Source organism: Erpetoichthys calabaricus, chromosome 16 (genome assembly GCF_900747795.2).
Source record: "Erpetoichthys calabaricus chromosome 16, fErpCal1.3, whole genome shotgun sequence".
NCBI classification, from domain to species: domain Eukaryota; kingdom Metazoa; phylum Chordata; class Cladistia; order Polypteriformes; family Polypteridae; genus Erpetoichthys; species Erpetoichthys calabaricus.
Genome location: NC_041409.2, coordinates 93,681,164 through 93,695,104, shown reverse-complemented (window position 1 = coordinate 93,695,104; position 13,941 = coordinate 93,681,164). Strand labels below are relative to the sequence as shown.

General features: G+C 44.1%; 2 protein-coding genes across 2 annotated transcripts in view; one reads left to right on the top strand and one right to left on the bottom strand.

Annotated features, from left to right (window-relative positions):
• Positions 1-13,941, bottom strand: part of si:dkeyp-69b9.6 (uncharacterized) — a 752,000-nt gene that overhangs the window by 52,618 nt on the left and 685,441 nt on the right. The gene's annotated exons all lie outside the window — the stretch shown is intronic.
• Positions 3,981-13,941, top strand: part of LOC114666522 (glutamate receptor ionotropic, NMDA 2D) — a 168,864-nt gene continuing 158,903 nt past the window's right edge. Inside the window, 1 exon segment of the mRNA XM_051919843.1 lies at positions 3,981-6,964. The gene's annotated coding sequence lies outside the window, so the exon portion shown is untranslated.

Genomic DNA, 13,941 nt, shown 5'->3' with positions numbered 1-13,941 from the left:
GATCGCTCAGTTTAGATGGCCGGCCAGCTCTAGGAAGAGTCCTGGTGGTTTCAAACTTGTTCCACTTACGGATGATGGAGGCCACTGTGCTCATTGGGACCTTCAAAGCAGCAGAAATTTTTCTGTAACCTTCTCCAGATTTGTGCCTTGAGACAATCCTGTCTTGGAGGTCTACAGACAATTCCTTTGACTTCATGCTTGGTTTGTGCTCTGACATGAACTGTCAACTGTGAGACCTTATATAGACAGGTGTGTGCCTTTCCAAATCAGGTCCAATCAACTGAATTTACCACAGGTGGACTCCAATGAAGCTGCAGAAACATCTCAAGGATGATCAGGGGAAACAGGATGGACCTGAGCTCAATTTGGAGCTTCATGGCAAAGGCTGTGAATACTTATGTACATGTGCTTTCTCAATTTTTTTATTTTTAATAAATTTTCAAAAATCTCAAGTAAACTTTTTTCACGTTGTCATTATGGGGTGTTGTGTGTAGAATTCTGAGGAAAAAAATGAATTTAATCCATTTTGGAATAAGGCTGTAACATAACAAAATGTGGAAAAAGTGATGCGCTGGGAATACTTTCCGGATGCACTGTATGTCTGTGGTGGGTTGGCACCCTGCCCAGGATTGGTTCCTGCCTTGTGCCTTGTGTTGGCTGGGATTGGCTCCAGCGGACCCCCGTGACCCTGTGTTCGGATTTAGCAGGTTGGAAAATGGATGGATGGATGCACTGTATGTTTAACCATAATATAATGGGGGTCATATCTGTTGTGGGGAACAGCCCAGACACAGACAGGCAGACATCGTTTAAATCACCACACACGCAATATTATTTACGACAAGGTAAACCGCACAGAACCCAGTACCCCGCACCAATCACCCTTCAGTCCAAGCACCTGACAATGGAGAAGAGGCAAACAAAAACTCCAGTCAAGGGACATTCCTGACTGAAAATAAACCCCTGGGCTCCATGGCCCTGACAGTCCAGGGTAGCGATCAAGACTTTGGACCTTAAAATCTGAGGTGGTGGGTTCAAATCCCACTCCTGACACCTGTGTGACCACAAGGAGAAACAAATGAAATGAAACCAGTTGTATCTCAAATGTTGTAAGCTGCCTTGGATAACAGTGTCAGCCACATAATTAATAATGTTAATGATAGCCTAGAAATGCTGACTGCCAAACCCTAGCAGGTATTCTACAGCATCACAAAGTCACCTTTACCAGAGAACAGTCAGACGAGGCAGAGTATCATCTGGTGAAAGAATGACTGGATACTCGTATTTGGATTTATTTCGTTCAGGTACTGTGTGCAGGTTGCTGGATTTAAGTGTTTCTTTCTGCTTCTGCTATCTGACAATATAAGATGTAAATTAATGTATATTTGTATGCCGTGGGGAACAGCCCAGACACAAACAGGCAGACATCGTTTATATCACCACACACGCAATATTATTTACGACATGGTAAATCGCACACAACCCAGTGCCCCGCACCAATCACCCTTTAGTCCAGGCCTCTTTCCTCAATGCCTCTCCTCCAGGTTTCGTCCTCTTCCTCTCGACTCCAGCTATCGAATGGAGGGAGACGGCCCCTTTTATATCCACCCGGATGTGCTCCAGGTGCCTCCCAATGAGCAACTGCCGGCACTCCCTGGTGTGGCGGAAGTGCCGGCTATGCACCTGGAAACACTCCGGGTGTCCCTGATCTTCTTTCCTCAGGCATCGGGGCGCCCCCTGGCGGTGACCACGGGCCCCTATAGGGTTGAGCTTCCATGCTCCTTTCCTGTGGTCCCCATAGCCACCAGGGCGGTCGCCCCCTTGTGGTCTTGAGGAGGCATAATCCCTCCTCCGGTACCTTCCGGGCGTCCCGGCTGGGTACCACCCCTACCCGCTTGCCACACTCTCTACCTAGTATAGTGCCTTTGTATCTACCTGGTACAGCACTTTTCATATCCTTATAGCATCATGTCCTTCAATCTGTCAATTAACCTAAATTAGGCTGCACTTCCGGGTGTGGCTGCGTTACTGTCCCAGACGGGCTCAGGAAGCCTTGCAGCTCCCCCTGGCCGTGGTCATGGAGTCCAACAGAGATGAGCTCCGGTGTTCCAGGATAGTGACCCAGGGGGGCTGCCACCAAGTGTTCTGGTTAATGTAGTGTGGATCCCATAGCAGCTCCCCTGGATCTGGTGTCAAAGGGGCGTCCCGGCCGGGCATGGGTCTCGGCCATCTGCCACGATGTATACCTGCAAAAATAAAATATTAAATATGAATACACCGCTTAATAAGAATGAAGAAACATCATGCATTTTGCAAGTACTATATAAATATAAATCTCCCGCATCTATCATTCTGGTGTTCGTGAGTTGAGAATGAATATGTTCAAATCAATGTTACAAACACTGAAGAAGAGACAGAGTAGTAATTTTTCCACTCGGGAAGTTTAAGATGCAACATGTGTTGCAGCTGTGGGGTGGGGAGACGAGAGGGAGGGCGGGAGGCAGAGTGAGACAGAGAGGTATGGAGGGAGTGTAGTGGAGAGAGAGGGAGAGAGAGAGAGAGAGAGAGAGAGAGAGAGAGGGACACAGAGAGAGAGAGAGAGAAAGATTGTCGGCTGCTAAGCAACGGGACACATTTACTGAATTTTAAAAACAGTCGAGGGGGGGTGAGGGAAAAAAAAGAATGGGGGAAAGCAGTGAGAGAATTGAAAACAGCGGAAGAAGCCCCCCCACTATGGAAGAAAGATGGACAGAGGGGGAGAGTGAAGGAGAGGGCAAGGGGGGAAGAAATTAATAATAGAGGAATATTTGAATTTTTTTTTTTTTTGCGCCAGGCAGTGAGTAGAAGGTCTGGCAGTGTCGCGTTGCAGGCCGCCCTCTGGAGCTCCCGTGCGCGTCTCCGCGGTCTCGGTGGGGCACCTTGTACCTTGCGTGGTCTCGAAAAATAGAGAGCGTTTTGTGTTGGAACTCAGCAGCTCGGAGCAGTCGTCGGTTTTACTGGGAGCAGGTCTATGCGGTGAGGAAAGAGTACCGGGGGGAGCCTGTGTACGGACAGCAGTTGCACGGTCATTGCTACGTGCGACCGTTAAGAATTGTAACAGAAAAAAGAAGACTGAACAAAATCACCTGGAGTGGCCATTTAATAGACAATGCAGAAGCAACCTGTTTTGTTTTTGTTTTTTTTTTAAACCGATGGATACAAGATAAGCGAAAGAGGGCATAAATTCTTTGTGAAGGGTAAGATTTTTTTTTCGCATAAGATACCCGTTAAGAAATCGCATGCGGGGAAACGATCAACAGGCTCTGCGCGCCGCATAACTGATCGGCTAACGCAGCGCCGTCCGCCGGCTCTTTCGGACTGAAGGACTTTAAAAAGAAATCAACTGAACCGGGGCTGCAGTGTCTAGTCGTCGGAGCGGAAATATACAGACGACTTCCCGGCCAGACGAATCGCACGTCTGCTGGAATGGACTCTACCCCTCTAGCTCAACTGCCCTGCACACGCCGGAGAGGAAATGAATGGACCACCTTTGAATGACACGAGGCAAGCCGTCCCTTTTTGCGATATTGAACGATCATACAGCTTCGCGAAAAATAAAGGAGGATGTCACATGGAAACAAAGGTGAAACGGACGATTGTAGTGAGTGGGGGAACCTGTGACACCAGGGGAAAAACTGCGATTGTAGCGGAAGAAGAATAAGTTTGCTGCATCCAAACCCAAATCGCCTGTCAATGTTCGTATGTGCACATCACCGTTAACAGGCGGTTACCTCCCTCTTACAGATCTGTGAGTTTACCTGCCTGATCTTATCCACAGATGGACAATGCACGTGCATCCGTGCTGAAGATGCTCCCTTTCATTTTACTTGGGTGTAACCCTAAATTGGAGGCCACGGCATAAGGTTCGTTTGGTATAAAAAATTATAAAACATTATAATCGGTGTTAAAGCTTGCCGAATCCTTCTAGAGTTGACAAAAAAACAAAGCATAAACCGTATTCGTTAGGACGGTGATAAAACTTTGCGCACTGCACTGCAAAGAAGCCAACAGAAAACATAACCTGAAATTATTACACAAAAGAAAGACCGAAAGGGGGAGTTAGGGAGACAAGGCGAGGGGTTCTTCTTTAGCAAAAATACAAAAAAAACTGTGGGATGTAACGAGCTCTTCATGTTAATCAAATGAGCGAACAGGTTAATAACTTGGACTCTGTGTGGGTGCCACGGCGCCTGGACGCGATTTTTGACGGCTTTCGGATTCGGTTAACCGTCGCGTTTTCCGATTGCAAAGAAACAATTAGCCGACAGACGTGTGGAGGGGGGGTCTTAGGGAGTGGAATCAAGGGGGGTGACACAAACTGGACCTCAATGTGCTCGGTGAATCCCAAACAGTTTGTTAATCTAGTATTATCTGCGAATTGAAGAGAGGGGGGGATGCCTACATGGTAAACAGTGTAGTGTGCCTGCAGCCCTTCTGTGAGCCAAGGCTGGTCAGATCTCTGGTTATCTGTCCTGCGATATAATCTTCTGGCAGCTGCGCCGCTCCAGTGTTTATTTATCTGTTAGCTTATACATTTGTTGGTTTTTTTAATGCGTTCATATACTCATCCATGTTGTGCGCTCGCCGTCCCCTGAGTCGCGGGTCTTTTATTTATCTATACGTTTGCTGATTTAATGACTGATGTATCTATGTATTCGTTTATGCTTACATTTTGTGCAGTCGCTATCTTAAAAACAAATCGGAGCCAGTTTTATGTTTATTTGTATCTGTTGGCTTATATTTATGTATTAGTCTATATAAACACAAATTCTTCATTCTTTTCTGTCACACTCTTACACGCTCCCATACCAGCAACAGGCAAACCCTTGCTTAAAATATGAAGTGCAAGTAAGTCTCTCCAATGGATACTTTCAGTTTGGGGAAGAAAAAAACAAAACATCGTCTTTGAATAAACCTCACTTTCCGTCTGCAAAATAAAAAAAAAGTACCAAAAGATGGCTTACTTCCGATGACCGCTCTGCGGATTTGCTAAACAGACCATAATTTATTTTTCATCTTCTTATCAAATCATTAAAATACCGAACTGAAATGTAAAGAAAAAAAAATATGCCGTCCGCACTGTGATACCTAAGACAGCAATAACAGAAAAAAAAAGAAGCAAGCCAAAGAACGGATTTTACAAAGCGGTGTGCTTATTGTTATCTCCTTCGGCCAATATTAATAAGCCCGTTGGAAGATAATCTATTTCAAGAAGAAGAGAAGAGACTACAGTTACTGAGCAGAACTCAACCCTAATCACGAGATCCTGTCATATCAGCTTCTGAAATCCACCGCAATGTTCTGAGTACCTGCTAAAGTATTAGCAGGTCGTGGGCAGCCGCAGCCTATCCCGACAGTAAGGAGTACAAAAGAAAAAGAAAAAAACAAAAAGCAGGGACAAACCCTGGGCAGGAAGCCAGTCAGCATTCAAATAAATGCCAATTGGCACTGGACTTATTTATTTATTTAATTCCCAGTGTCAAATCATTTGCCGTCCGGTTGTAACTAATATGCAATCATTGGAAGCTTTTTCTTGTGTTCAGTCTCCGCCTGCTTTATTTATTTGCTGAACACAAACCCAGGAAAACAAGATCGCGCTCGAACAGTTTACAGCTATTTAGTTTTATACACCGTGGATCAGTAAGGGGTGTCATTCTGGAACACTGTTTTTAGGTGTATGTAACATCAGTCATTCAATCAATTAATATCTTACATAACGATATTAACCATCGCATGGCGTATTGCATCCATCCATTTCCCTGAATTTTCAATATTTGTCCTTCTGTCCGGGCGTTGGAAACAAGACAAGCTCGACAATATCTCACTGTGACTTTTGTTCTTTCGGCCTCTCCGTGGTCTCCGGCACGCTGCATACCTGTTTCAGAGGCAAAGCTAAGCGCTACAAGTGGAACCTGCAAGTAAGCATTAAGGACCACCTGTTGAAGAGAACAAATAGCAATCACACCAGCTTCCATACATCGCAGCCAAACTAGCCTCGGGGATGAGGAAGGAGATTTATCCCAAGCCCTGCTGCTTGAAAGGGAGGTCGCGTTTCTTTTTCTTTTTTTACACTGAAAGGATTACAATGTTCTCCAGGTTTATCTCATCCTACACATTTTGACTGGGGGCGACTTTTGGGGTATGCGGAAACTGCCTAACCGGACACCGATCTCCAGCTGCGAGGAAAAGGCAGAAGGTGTGCCAGTTGAACTGGGAAGAGACTTATCGATTACAAGTAATTCTTACAATTAAAGTGGACATCAGCTGGTATTTGACGGCCGATTGATTGATCGATCGGAACAGTGAGAGGTGGGATGTAAAATTGAACTCCCTTCTGTAAAGTGATGAGAGGAGCCACGATGGATTGCTTACAGTCGCGTATTCGCGCACCTGGATTGACAATGGGGAGACGTACACATTTCGGACGTTTCTTTAAGGATCGGTGATTAAATAACAGCCGCTAATGTTTTATACCTTAAACATAGTTCTGCTTTTGGGCAACTGAATTACCTTATATAGGATGATTGTGACATTCGGGTGATTTTCGCTAAAGAGCGCAAACAAGAACTGTTCAAACGCAAAATAACGAGATTTTATTATTATTGAAAGCCGCTCGGGGATTTACTAAGCCGACAGGGATACGCTTAAAAGGATTATTGAGGAACAAAACAGCGATTTGTCTAATTCCCCTTGAATGCTTCTGTTTATTCATTAAGACGGGCCCGCTTGACTAATTGGAGAACATTACTCTGAATTTGGAAAGAAAAAGACCGTTTTCTCACAAGGACGGTGAAGTGACTGTATTTTATTTTTTCCTTTTTTTAAGAACTCTACTTTTTTTTTTTTTTTTTACTGTTGCATCTTGGAAGCACACATTCCTGGAGGCTCCCAGACGTCGTATCGACCAGCGGCTGGCAGAAAGAAGGTACTGTACGGGAGAAGGGGGCATTCTCAGGGTTATGTTGGTATACCAGAAAGGAAAAGGCAGAGGATGGGAGGGAGTGCAGCTGTACGTGAAGAGAATGGGGATGGAGATGTGCCCCCCATTCAGTTTAGACAAGTGCGCGCTTCAAAGGACACGTGTCGTTTGAACGCCACATCTCTGCGATCAGCTGTCTACTTCAGGAAATGCGCTTTACTAGCAAAGCGCCGGGGCCTGTGGGCGCACTGAATAAACCAGTGAAGTGAAGTATGACCATTAAAAAGACTGAGTGTCAGAAGAGCCTTGGTCCCCTTAGAAGTGCGGGTGGGTATAATTAAGCAGATGGGAAGTGATAACGAGTTGGAACGCTCTGCAGTATATAGTGACAGGCAAGAGGGAGAAGGGAAGGAAAGAAAGAAAGAAGAGAGAGATGGAAGCATGTGCAGAATGTAAAGCAGAGGGCGGGAGGGGGGGGTCCCGTTTTTTTTTTTTTCTTCAAATTGATTTGCTTTGATCCCTTATTTGTAAGCTTTTCTTTAACTCCAAAAGCGCACGCCGAGCTCACTGGATACTGCCAGTGATCTTGTCATGTGCCATGTAATCTGAACGAATCCAGCCAAGGTTGATGAAAGGTTACTGATGTGTTCTTACGTTTAATTTGACGCGAATTAAGCCATCACTATAGGAAGCTGACGGGGTCGGAGTGCAGGCAACGGCAACGTCTGTTAATGAAGCCTTATAATTGGGGGCTCTTAGAAGTTCTGTCACCTTTTCTTCTTCCCACCTCCCGTCCTTACTTCTTCTTTCGACTATACGGGATGCAGCATCTCTCCGCGGAGACCACACTGATCGGCGATGCAGGGGTAAGATGATGGTCTCCAAATCCCATTCTGCGTGTCAATGGTGTAGACACATCTTGTCTATGCCTTTAGTGTGATTGTGTGTGTGGAAAAAAGAGCGCCAGTGTGAGAGTTTGGCACACGCGTGTCTGCCTGTTTCGAGAAAGTCAAGACCTCTGCAGTAGCAGACACTAACGAGATGCTAATTGTGATTCTGCCCCCCGGTGCTTCCAAATAATGGAATCAAATTAGGATTCTTGTTATCAACGTGACATTAGAAACAGGGATGAACTGGCTTATTAAGTATGAGGAATCCTGCGACGCACCCGAGCAAATGCTGGAACGGCAGGGGGCGCTCTACTTTTACTTTTTCATGGTGGTAGTTGTATGCTAATACGCCGATAAAGGGGGGGGGGGGCGTAAAAAGCTCATTCACACCTGGGGAAGTGAAACTTCATTCCAGCTTTCCCCGTGGAGCCCGGAGTGAAAGATCAATACACTGTCCTCGGCCGGCACCGTCAGGGACAAGGCGCTGGGGTAGTGAGGAACTTAATGAGCCACGGAAGAGCTGCTTTGTAAACAAGCTGGAGGCACAGCTCGAGGCTGGGGCTGCAAGGTGGCTGCTTTAAATCAAAGATAGTATTCCGTTATAAAGTCTTTGATAGGAAGGCGGCGTGCTGTAAACAACAACAAAAAAAAAAAGACCCCCATAAAGAACGGGACCTGTCAGACAGGAGCGCGCGGGGTTTCACTCTTACACCATTAACCATGCATTTAAAATTCAAGGATACCGAGGGAAGCTTCCCCCCACCGTGTCCCCGAAGAGGAAATGTGTTGCCGGGCAGATTGACAAGCAAGCAAATTCCGCATTAAAAACACGAGAAAGGTCTGCCTAATCTAGAAGGAGCAAACCCCTCCAGTGCCAAAGACACATGTATATTTATTACGCCGCAGCTGCGCACTTCATCGCTGAGCCTCAAGTACACTGGGAAAAAAGGAAAAAATAAAACCTGCTAGGAGCAACGGACAAACACACAAGTCACATTACTTTTACATTACTCATTTAGTGCTAATTAAATCGACTCTTTACCTCCCCCGGTCTCCCCCCCCATCTCTTTGTGAGCTATCCGCTTGGCATCCCTGCCTTGCATCGCAACCTCACGGGGAAATCAGAACATCTTCGCGAGAGCATTTCATCTTAATGAGAGCCTCGAATAATGGCCTCAACCAACTGGCTCGCACACGTAAAGCATTTCAGATGTACATGAGCTGTATATTCATGAATGCAGAAAAGTGACAGGCTCGAGGCATGGCTTTGGGCTTAGGGAAGAAGAAGAATTACACATACAATTAGACCTTCTGCTCACATTCGTCACCAGCAGATGGATGTGAATAACGATTAATAAACCAGGCAGGATTTAGAAGTAAGCTGCGTATACCGGTCAGCGTTTGATGAACAATAGCAACATCAAAAATGTATGAGCGTTAAATGAAATTTGTGCTTTCATAGCAAAAGATTTTATAACAGGATAACTTTCGATTAGATTGACAACACAGAGCACTGCGGGGAGGCATAGCGGCTGTCCTCGTTCGTAAAAAATGGCTGTGTCAAAAATTTTTTTACGTTGTTGCCTCTTTCCAAGACAAAACGCTCTGTTCCAAAGGTGCCGGGTATACAAATTTACGCGTTTATTCCCTCATTTATTTTTAAACAGACATATATAAAATATGGTGCAGCTGCATGTATCGTAAATAAAAATTACCACACACTTTAGCAAACCTGAAATCAAAGCGTCCAACAAGTGTTTTTGATTTCACATTTTACTTTAAGGACATGCAGTGTTTTAAATATGAAGCAGTCGTCATATACTAAATGATGAAATGTAATCTGTATTCAATGTATTATTAGGTCTTATGGATTCTTTATAGGTTTTTAACCAACGTGCACTCTTAAAAATATTGGATGTGTAGGTTGTGGAGTTCCGCGTTGAACCAAAGCCTCACAAAGAGCCGTTTCGTTCTGAGAAGAGTTCTTTGAGATTGAAGATGTGAGCAAAACAGAAATCTACAACGTACGTTATGGTACGGACCTGATCTGAGCCTGTGCTGTTGTATACAACAAGAGGCCTCTTACAACCCAACGATATTCACAGATCTATTCCTGGTTATTGATGGAGCCTGTTGCGGATCTAAACTAACGTCCTTCATGGAGCATTCACATGGAAACCAAAAATGGTTCTCGTACATACCATCTCTGAGAAGAACTACTTTGGCATCGTTATTTTTAAAGATTATACTTAAAAACAAGTCTTGTGGCTACTTGAGTTATGTGCCATCGGAAATATCGAAAGCCGTTCGATTAAATGCAATTTGCAATGAATTTTCCAAGATTTATTTCTCTTTTTGAAAAAAAAAAAGCTGCATATATCCCGAGTTATTTTCTCCACGCCTTACACAACGTTTGGCCAGCCTTTACATTTAGGAGTCACGAATTTTGAAAATGAGTATTAGTTCTGGGGTTGAACCCAGCCACGGGGGATACACAGACCAGTGTGTTTCTTCAAGCCCGAATAAATGGGGAGGGTTACGTCAGAATGGGCATCCGGTGTAACATTTTGCCAAATCAATATGCGGACAATACAAATTTGCATACCGGATCGGTCGCGGTCCGGGTTAGCAATGACCGCCATCAGTACTGTTAGCCAAACGGGTGCTGGTGGAAATTGGGCTACTGTTGGCCGAAGATGGATGTGGTGTGAGGGAACATGCAGGTGATGGGTGTAACAGAACAAAATGATGAGGATAGAAAGATATGGAAGAGGATGATCCGCTGTGGCAACCCCTAATGGGAGCAGCCGAAAGAAGAAGTAGTATTAGTTCTGGGGTTCATCGGAGCGCAGACCCGAACTTGACGAGTCCATTCACACACAGCCTAATCCAGACCTGATTTCATCATTAATTAAAATCGGACTCGGCTTTGTCATTTACATTTTAGCCACACATTTGTTCATTTAGCCACGTAGATAAACGACTTTTTTTGTTTGCTCTCCAGGGTCCTGATGAAGTTGTTTCAAATCCACCTGTAAAGTCGGCCCAGATGCATTTAAATGCAATGCACACGCGCCGACCATATTTATATTTTATTTGTGAGAAGCTCTGGGTAACCTATGCGGTTTTCTTCTTACGGAGTATGTAATATGAGAAGTGGCCGAACAGGACAGCGTGTAGCGATTCTTTGGTTAGCACAGCAGAACATCCATCCATCTATTTCACTATCCCGCTTACCCAGGCAGAGTCGCGGGGCAGGCCGGAGCCCATCCCAGCAAGGGCACTCTTAAAAAATAAAGGGCCCACAGTGATCCTTCAGAGCGATGCCATAGGAGAACCGTTTTTGGTTTCCAAAAGACCCATCCAGATGAAGGTTTCAGAAAGGACCTTCATTTATTTAGATCCGTAACATGCGCTATACAGTAAATAAACATGCATAGATGTTTGCTTATTTGTGAAATACTGTTAAGTCATCAAATTAAAAGGACTCTTAATGCATACAGTAAGAAAAACTCAGTTCCGGTTTTCTTAATCTGTTAGTGTCCTGCTTGGCAGCCTACCATACATGAATGGTTCCAGTTGGGTTTTTCTACAGATAGGGATATGAAGAACCAGCTTCATTTGCAAAGAACCCGTCCCAGAATAAAACGGTTGTTTGTTAAGCAAAGGTTCAACAAGGATCCACACAACCCAGTTAAGGAGAACCGCTTTTGGTTTCCAAAAGACCCATCCAGATGAAGGTTCTAGAAAAAAAAACTCCATACAGTAAATAACCACACATTGATGTTAACTGTCCAGCAGTGGGCTGGCAACCTGCACCTTGCGCCCTGTGTTGGCTGGGATTGGCTCCAGCAGCCCCCCGTGACCCTGTAGCTAGGGTATAACGGATGGATGGATAAATGTTAACAGTGTTGGGAAATATTAGTGGGTCCTGATTTTACAATACAATACATGCTGTACGTCCAGGTTTTCTTAATCTGTCAGTGTCAGGGTAGCCTACCATACATTAAAGATTTCTCTTTTATTTAACATATTAGGAGGTTTTTCAAAGCACAAATAACCGCCTATAAATGCATAGAACCCTTTATTGAATGAAATGGCGCTTTGTCAAGCAATGGCTCTACGAGGAACCACACAATCCGGTAAAGAAGAGCGCCATTAAAGACCGAGGAGTCTTGTAAGAGTGTATCAGGCTCAGTGCGCAGGAACAATCCCTGGACAGGGCGCCAGGCCATCACTAACAACAGTACATACCTCAGCACAGCACTTATCCAAAAATGAGCAAAGGGTTTGTCTCTATCATTTATTTCCTCCCTGGTTTCCCATCAGTGTTGCGGCCACTTTGAGTTCGTGCAATCGGAAATACGGAGAGCCGATCTAACACAGTCAAGCGCTAACGTCTTTCTCCTAACTGGAGGATTTTCTCTGCAGATCCCAGTTGTCATTTATATCTTTTTATTTCCTTGCCCCCCAGTGGAGCAAGGCGCCCCGTCCTGGGTTGGGTCCTGCCTTAACCAATATATTGGCAGATCTCCGCAATTCTGAACTGGTTTTGAGGATTTCAAAACGGAGGGGTGGATGAATGTTTTATAGTTATCGGTTTGACCCAAACCCATTCATTTAAATGTAGACCCAAAATAATTCAAATGTGTCATGATTGGGTTCCAGATTTCTGAAAACTGAAGCACTAGACGGTAAATGGAGCGACTTGGAAATTTGTTTCGAGTGCCATTAAAATAAAACTACCAAAATGGTTCTTCAGAATTATGGTCCCTAAAAGAGCCACCTACAAGAAAGTTACAAAAAAACTTCATTTATTTAGATCTGTAACTGTCTCTATAAATGCTAACGTGAAACACTAGTATGTTGCCGATTTTTAAATAGACCGAATACAATAACATGGACAAAGTTTAACATTTCTTCACCTGTTAATATTCTGCTAGCTAGCATTAAAGATTCTTCTTTTTAAAGCCCAGAAGAACCAATATCACAAGGAAACAAACCCTTTCTCATTGACAAGCAAAAGTTCTGCGAGGAACCACACGACCCAGGAAAGTGCCACTAAAGAACCGTCATTTTGAAGAGTGTGCGTCATATTGTCCCATACGGATTTCATAAGAACCCAACAATTGCTTTCATGCTCAACTGAAGCCCTGGGGGTCTAATGAATGGTGCAGATTAAATTTGCGATCTTATTACTTTTCCAGTATGAACACTGGTCTAAGCACTGTTACAGATTCATCTATACAGCCACGTCTTTCCTCAACCCCACATTCACATTAGAAGACGGTCGCTAGAAACCAAATTTGAACGAGAGTGGAGCTCCAAGGAGCGCTCTTTTACTCATATATATATATATACACACTCTTAAAATCACAGGGAGCAAAATGGTTCTTCAGATTGATGCCATGGGGAAAATATTTGGATTCCCAAAACAACATGAATATTCCGACAGAACCTTTACTTAGACCTATAACAGGTTTAATAAATAGCCATAACTAGATGATATAAATTTATGAAAGAACAATGAGTTCCGTGCTGCACACAATACCAGAGGTTAAGTCCAGGTTTTCTTAGTGTTACTGCACATTAAAGTTTTTTTCGTTTTATCCGCATGTTAGTGTAAGCAGGAGTTCATGTCAGAAAGTTTTAATAAAGTTTATTTATAAGGGAGGAGAAATTTAGTGGGTGGATTAGAAAAAAAAGGAAGTGTTTCCTGGGTAGCTCAGTGCTGTATCTCCACCGTTGTATTTATAAGAGAAATAAAATACAATTGGCAAATAATCCACAAACTGGGGTGACCATCGCCGTGTGCCTTGCCACACATCGAGGACTCCGTCTGCTACGCTATCGAGTTCGCCCGCAAGCCAAGAAGAACCGATGCCGAATTCTGGTAAGGAGGGTAGCGGACTCTCAACACTCACACTAACATTAGGAACGATTTTAAAACCGAAAGACACCGAGAGACCACTTTATTGCAAAAAAAAAAAAAAAAAAAAAAATCCATAATGAAATTTTTCTTTTGTCAGGTTCACAAGGAACCACACAAGCCAGTGAAGTGCCATTTTAGAACGGCCATTTTTAAGAGTGTAG